Consider the following 8,345-nt stretch of genomic DNA (forward strand, 5'->3'; position numbering starts at 1 on the left):
AAGGAAGAAGGTGGTTGCTACCATCGGAGAGGTTTTGACGTTCTGGAAAATGTTCAATCTAGGGTTTAGCTGAAATTCAATGGAATGAAGTCTTTCAAAGGATTTCTAAGCTAGTAAGTGAGTTGGAATAAAGGTGAGTTACTATGATATAGCTCAATTCTAAAGTAAGTTAAATGTACTAGCAAAATGCTAAGGATCTAGACGATGACAGATTCATATATGTGCTGGATTAAAGAAGGAAGCCTCCCAAGTGAAGAAGTGAGCTTAAAAAGGGGAGAATTAAGGTGAGCATTACTTAATGCCACACTAACGCGCTACTAGATTTGAATGTGAACAGCTAAGTATAGCTACATAAGCTGGACATATGCTAATGAAGGAAGCGGAAAAGCATGAAAACAAGGCTGTTCAATTAAGCTAAATAGAAATCATGGTAGAAATGGTTTGCAAAACCTTAAGCAGAAATTTATTTAGTTAGGAAAATGATAAAGAATTAAGTGCATTAACTGATTTTGTGCATTGGCTTAATGCTAGACTACCTTTGGAGTATCGTGCATTGTGGATAAAGGTTTGATCGATGATGCTAGTTGAGCTACAGTATAGGTAAATTGACAGGTGAGTGGATATTGCATCAAAATGGTTTTGGAAATACATGAAATGATGTTTAAGTTTGTTGAATAGTGAATGTTTTTACAAAAAATAAATGCACAGGAACCAGCTATGTTTCTTTGATGTTGCATGAGCCCTATGATAGGTTGAGATCTATGTATGCCTTTAAGCATATGTATTGAGCTATAAATGATAGTTATGGATGAGTGTCGTGTGTATGTATTGGTATAATACAAATAAATGAATTATATGATTTCCACGTATAATGATGAACAACACGGCCTCGATGAGGTCGAGGAAAACTACCGTAGAAAGGGGTTGGAGGTGGGACAGAGTAAAACCACCTGAGATAATGATGGTCGAGGCACCCATATATGCATTGTCTTGGTGGGGTGGAGTAGCACCACCCAAGAAGGAAAGCTCATGTATGCATTATTATAAGCTGATGGAAATGATGAAATGTAATGTTTTAATGGGTAGAAACCCGAATGCATCTCCATTTTTGCTTAGGAAAAGGTGCATGAATTCAAGTAAATTGAACATTTCTTGTAAAACTTATTCCTAGCAGCTGCTTGTTCCCCTCCATATCGCTCACTCTTTTAAACTCATGTTTTATAGATACGGAACACTCTTGAGTCTTAGATGCGTGAGGGATACATGTACTCTTTTGGTAGGTAAAATGATCATGGCATCTAGTAGGATCTTCCGTAAACTCGAGTCAGTCCACTGGTATTTTAAAAAGATGGATTTTATATGTTGTCTAGTTGTTTGACCATGTCTTGTATGTATGTATATACGGTTATGTGACATGATGTAATTGCCCACAGTAGGGCTGTGTAGCAATGAGTTGGCACACTGTGAATATGTTTTGTAATGCCAGTTATAAGGAATGATAGAGGTGTATAAGGCTTACTTGGGCTTGGTAGATTATCTTCATCGGGTCCTTGTGTCAGTCACAGCCTGAGATAAGGTGTTGATAAATATATATTTGGTTTTATTTTTTTTCCTTTTTTTCTCTCTCACAAAAAAATATTGCTGGGTTTAATTTTCTTTCTTTCTTTCTTTCTCTCTATTATCCTCTTTCCTCTATATGTTTGGGTTTCTTTGACAGATGAGTATCTCTTACCTCAAGTGCATTAGCTCTTTTTGCCCTGCAAAAGCAAATCATTAGTGTAATTCCATTAGAATGGTAAGGTGAGTGGTTTTAGAAACAAATTAACATTAGCGTTTGAACATGTACCATGGAAGGTTTTGGTGCAGTACCATTGATAGTTAATTTTGCAAAAACACTATCTACTGACGTGGTTGGATCCCATTATCAGCACCAATCTTTGAGTTATCATAATTCACGTTTGTGTTGCATAAACATTTTCATCTTATCGCATTTGAATGACAAAAAGAAGTAACCATTGTTTACAAAGTTTGGGTTAAATGTCATAGTTTAGAAATTATTCAAGATTTAAGCAAACAATTTAACTGTTTGATAAAAAATAAAGAACTATATAAGAGGCTATTTATAATAATCAATTAAACCTAAACCTACTTGGTGTGTAAGTAAAGTAATTATAATAGCCAACTAAACTTAAACCTACTTGATGTGCAAGAAAAGAAAATAACAAATAATGAAGTATTCTAACCCTAACCTTCCTTGGAGTACGAGCAAAGTAAAAGAAACTATGAAAATATTCTCCCTAAAATATTTATAAAATTAATAATTACAACTCATGTTGACACTCCCCCTCAAGTTGGATTATAAATATCAATTATGCCCAACTTGTTAATTATACCATAGAACACTTTCCCTAAAACTGCTTTCGTGAGAATATCAGCTAATTGACCTCCAGACTAGACGAATGAAAATTGTATAACTTTTTGATCAAGGTTTTCTTTGATGAAATGTCGATCAATTTCAACATACTTGGTGCAATCATGTTGTACAGGATTTTGTGCAATTTCAATGGCTGCCTTATTATCTCAATAAAGATTCATAGGCTTTGCATATTCAATTCCCAACTCTTTAAAAATACTCTTAATCCACAATAATTCGCATACACCATGAGCCATACGTCAAAATTCAACTTCTGCGCTTGATCTTGCCACAACCTTCTGCTTCTTGCTTTTTTAAGTGACAAGATTACCTTCCACGAAAGTATAATAACCAGATGTGGATCTTTTGGTTGTTTGATCACTTGCCCAGTTAGAATCGGTAAATTCTTCAATGTTAAACATACCATTTTTAGAGAAAAAACAAACTTTTGTTCGAAGCACTTTTCAAGTATCTTAAGATTTGATTACTACATTCATATGTTCTTCACTTGGTATATGTGTAAACTGACTTACAACACTTACAACATATGCTATATCCAGTCATGTGTGTGACAAATAAATTAGTTTCCCAACCAACTATTTATAACGACCCTTATTTGTAGGAACTTGATTTGGAAAAATTTCAAGCTTATGATTCATCTTTATGGGCGTGTCCACTAGTTTGCAAGCAAGCATTTCGGTTCCTATTAAGAGATTTAGCATATATTTTCATTGTGAAAGGAAAATCCCTTGTTTCGATCTTACAACCTCAATTCTTAAGAAATATTTAAGTTGCCCCAAATCTTTCATTTCAAATTTAACAGCCAAATATTCCTATAATACTTTCATTTCATATGGGTAACCTTCTGTCAAGACCATATCATCGACATATATGATTAAAGTCGTTACCTTCCCTTCTTTGAGTTTTATAAACAAAGTATTATCTAAGTTACTTTGCTTATAACTTAATGCTTTCATTATAGAAGAATACCTCCCAAACCAAGCTCTAGGTGGCTATTTTAGCCCATATAATAACTTTTTCAATTTTCAAACTTTCTTTTTACACAAAGAATTGTGTTCAATTCTTGGTGGTAACTCCATGTAGACTTCTTCCTTTAAGTTTCCATTGGGAAAAGCATTTTTAACATCAAATTGTTGTAAAGGCTAATCTTGATTTACTACAATAAATATGAGAATGCAAATTGTATTGATTTTGGTTATTAGTGTAAAAGTTTATTGATAATCCACCTTATACCTCTGCATATGCCCCTTTGTAACTAACCTTGCTTTATATTTGTCAATGCTACCATCTATTTTGAGTTTCATTGTAAATACCCATCTACATCTAATTGTTTTCTTTCCTTCAGGTAAGGGAACCAGTTCCCAAGTAGCATTCATTTGCAAAGCTTCCATTGCTTGGTTCCATTTTGGATCTTTTAATGCATCTTATAAACCGCTAGGGATAGATATAGTGGATAATTGATTAATAGTGAGTGCATACAATTTAGACAATCTATGGGAGGACATATAGTTGCTAATTGGGTATTTGACCTTAGCTTTAAGATCAGGTTCATATTGTTTCTTTAGGACTCCCTTATTCGATCTTTGTGAATATTTAAAAACTATATTTTCTATAGGAACATATGTTTCATGGGACTCATCAGATATGAGATTTGAGATTTCATAAGATTCATCAGATATTGGATTCGAGATTACCTCATTAAATATGGGATTCAGGATTACCTGAGGGAGAACATTCTAGGTTGATTCTTCAGTTAATGGTGAAAGCGTAGGCATGGGCTATTTTGAGGACTCTGTAACGGAAGTACTTAATTCACTTGCAGGAAGAACTAACTCACTCTTAATTTCAAGAATACTATCACAACATTATTGACCACTTTTCTCAAAATGTTCAGTCACTTCCTCTAACTCCATAAACTCTTCTCCTCCACCACTTTGTTGTAACACATTCTCTTAACTAGAGCTCTCCCTTTGAAAAGAAGGTCTAGAGACTCCTCTTAAATAATAAGGTTCTAATTCACGAAAAGAAATATCCAAGGTTACATGTAATTAGCGGGTTTGAGGGTCATAACACCTATACCTTTTTTGAAAATAAGAACAAAAACACATAGTTTTGCACATGGATCAAGTTGATTTCACAAGTTTTTAGGAATGTGAACATATACAGTGCAACCAAAAACTTGTGGTTCAAGATTAGGGAGATGAGGAACTGAAAGTAAAGATCACATTTTTTATTCGGGGTCTGAAAATCTGTTGCTCAAGAAGGTATTCGGTTAATAAGGTAGGTAACAGATTTTACAACTTTTCCCCAATAAAACCGAGGCATGTTCATGCCAAGGATAGAGGCACGAGCCATTTCTAATATCTGTCTATTCTTCCTCTCCGTTAATCCATTTTGCTGCAAATTATAGGTACAAGAAGTTTGATGACGAATCCCATGATGGCTCAAAAAATTGTTAAGAGATCCATCATACTTAGTGCCATTGTCCGTTTGTACAGCACGAGTTTACTTTTGTTACTGAGTGCCCACTACAGTATAAAATTTTTGAAATGCTATGCATGCATCACTTTTATTTTGAAACAATGATACCTAAGTCATTCTAGTGCATTCATAAATAAATGTAATAAAATAACAAGCTTTAGAGATTAAAGGAATTTTTATAGGACCCCAAACATTAGAGTGAATAACCTTAAAAAGTTCTAAACTTTTATTCAAACTTGGTGGATAAGAAATACGATCGCTCTTAGCTAGTTCGCAAATATCACAAGAAAAATCCAAATTATTCAGCCTTGAAAATAGATGTGGTTGTAACTTCCTAAAATAACTGAAAAATGTCCAATCTTCGGTGCCATAACCATTTAGTCACTCGAACCTTGTCTTTACTACTAGTTGGATTCGCCTTGCTGAATTTTGGTCTCCCACTTTCTTTTAACTCCAAAATAGTAGAGTTTGCCCTACCTAACACCATAACCAAGAACCTTCCGAGTCAGAATATCCTAAAATATGCAAAATGAGAGTTAAAAAGTTACAGTGCAATCAAGAGCAAAGGTAATTTGGCTAACAGAAAAAAAATTACATTTAAGAGATGGAACAGCAAGAACTATATCCAATGTAAGAATATTGGATAATATGACAAATCCTTTTCTGGTAATAAGACATGTACTACAATTAGCAGTGAAGATAACAAATTAAGAAGAACGGAACACTAATTGTAATTGACTAAAGTCCTTAGTCATATGGTCTGATGCTTTTGAATCAATAATCCAAGTATTATTCTTAGAAGTTACAAAGAGTACTGATGCCTTACCACCCATACTTGAGTAAGCAATGTTTACTATAAGCTGTCATTTGTTTGTAACGTTTGCTATAAGCTTCGATTGGTTTTTTTTCGTGGATATCACCATGACTTTCCTTGCAATCTTTTTTCGAGGTTTCTTTGTTAAGTCTCACCATTTAGGATAGCCTATGATTTCATAACATCGTTGTTTCAAATGACATGTTTCACCATAATGAGTACATACTAGAATGCCAGATTTTCTCTTTGATTGATTGGTTCGATTCTTTGAGGAGCTAGACGATGGTTCTTGCTGAGTTTAGTTGGCCAGCATAGTTGTGCTTTCAAGATTAAGACAAGAACCTCCCATTGTCTATCTTTGTTAATTTCTCTCTTGATATATGCCTATGTGTTTTCCAAATCAAGTTTTGGATCTTTTCACAAGATTTCTCCATAGACCTGATCAAATTCAGAATCAAGTCCACTTAGAAAACTATGGACTTGAAGCCTAGCCATTACGGAATGCAATTAGACTACACCTTCAACTATTCCTTCCTATGAGATAGTCTTGTAATCAATTTCTTGAAAAATAACCACAAGTTCATTATAGTAGATTGATAATGGCCAACCATTTTGTTTGGAAAAGAAAGATCTTTGGTTCAATTCAAAAATACAAGTCTTGTTCGATCCATCATATATGGTTTTCAATACAGTTTCCCATATCTTCTTGGCTGGGGAAAGACAAATAAATCATTATATTAGTGATGGACTCACTAAGTCAATAAACTAACTTTTCACTTTGTGATCTTCAGGAATTCATGTTTCAAGATTCGTATCTCCGAGTACAAGTTTTTTGCTTCTCCGGTGAGATATCCAGCTTTATTGCTAGTCTCAATACGCATCTCCATGAGTTGAAACCATGATGACTAATTTATCTCATCAAGTGTAATACTGGAAGGAAACATAGAATTGTCTTAGTGGACAATAATTGGTGGTGTTGGGTTGCCTAGGATGGTTGGAACCATGAAATTGCTTGGAATGGAATTGGTTTCTGTCATGTAGTTTCAAATGAATAAAAAAAGAAAAAAAATGTGATGGTGATTTTTTTAGTACGAGATTTGCATTAGAGAGTTCTTTTCGGATTAGAACTACTATAACACTATGTAGAAAATATCAAAATCGAAACAAAAAATTAAACTGCTTGATAAAAAATAAAGAACTATAAAAGGCTATTTATAATAGCCAACTAAATATAAATCTCCTTGGTGTGTGAGTAAAGTAATTATAATAGTCAATTAAACCTAAACCTACTTAATGTGCAAGAAAACAAAATAGCAAAAAAAAAGTATTATAATCTTAAACTTCCTTAGAGTACAAGTAAAGTAAAAGAAAACAAGAAAATATTGTATCTAAAATATTCTTAACATTAATAATTATAGCTCATGTTGACATATAGCCATTAACAGAAATTTAGTATCAAGGAAACCCAAACATAAAAAGGAAGAAGAGATGTGAGAGAGAAGAAAGGTAAAAAAAAAAAAACCCAATAATCCATGAGAGAAAAAGAGAAAATATGAGAAAAAAATAAAAATAAAAATTAAATATGTATTACCTAATAATAAAAAAATAGACATATGATATTTTTTGAGAGTTGAGACCCAAAGAATTTAGATTTGTTAATGAAAAGATACTGTGAGGGCAGATATAGATTTCGAATAATGAGGAAAAATAAAATCTAATATTAACATATTTGTCATTCACTTCAACTGAAAATCCATGAAAAGTTAAATCTTATGTACCTTTTTCATTATGAATTTTTTAAATATAAGAGTACGATTGTGTGAATATATGATAATTTAGAAGTGGACATAAAACCAATATTTAAAAAAAAATAGATTGGTTTATTTTGATGTAAAATACTTTTTTGAAAATGTTTTCAAGACTTTTGTTTATTTGAAAGATAAAAAATTTATTCCAAATGTAAAATATTCTACATGTCAATGGAAAAAAATTTCATTGATCACGTAAAATGTCTTACATGTAAAATATCTTTTATGTCCTTAAGAGATTTAAGACATTTTCCAAAAATATAAAAAAATTACACTTATGCTAAGTTTAGCCATATAAAGTTGCTTAATATCAATATATAACTTAAAATATTAAAAAAATTTTAATATTTAATTTTAAAAAATTTTAATTAAAAATATTATTATTTAAATTACTCAATAATATTAAAATTAAAAATATTTTTTAATAAAATTCTCTAATGTAATTAATATTTTTATTTAGAAATTTAATAAATTATATTAATAATTATAACCAAAAATATTTCAATGATTGGAATATACAATTATAAATATAGATTTTGAATGCTTTACATAATTGATAAATATTGATATTTTATAATGTTATGATAAGAAAATAATGAGATGATATTTTTTTTTAAAAATTAAAACTTATTTTTATAATAATATGTGATTAAATATTTTGAAAATTATTATTATAATTTTTTTTTATTTTAAGGTGAAAAATAATTTTCAGAAGATGATGTAATAAATAATAAAAAATTTTATTAATAATTTATTCAAATAATAAAAAATTAATTTTTTAAACAAAATATTTTGCACAAAAATTTTT

General features: G+C 31.3%; 1 pseudogene; it reads right to left on the reverse strand.

The window, feature by feature from the left end:
• Nucleotides 1-5,392: 5,392 nt before the first annotated feature.
• Nucleotides 5,393-6,766, reverse strand: LOC149526701 (uncharacterized; annotated as a pseudogene).
• Nucleotides 6,767-8,345: the final 1,579 nt, after the last annotated feature.

The sequence above is a fragment of the Theobroma umbraticum genome, unplaced genomic scaffold (assembly GCF_002168275.2).
Source record: "Theobroma umbraticum cultivar Fairchild unplaced genomic scaffold, ASM216827v3 scaffold_204.0, whole genome shotgun sequence".
NCBI lineage: Eukaryota > Viridiplantae > Streptophyta > Magnoliopsida > Malvales > Malvaceae > Theobroma > Theobroma umbraticum.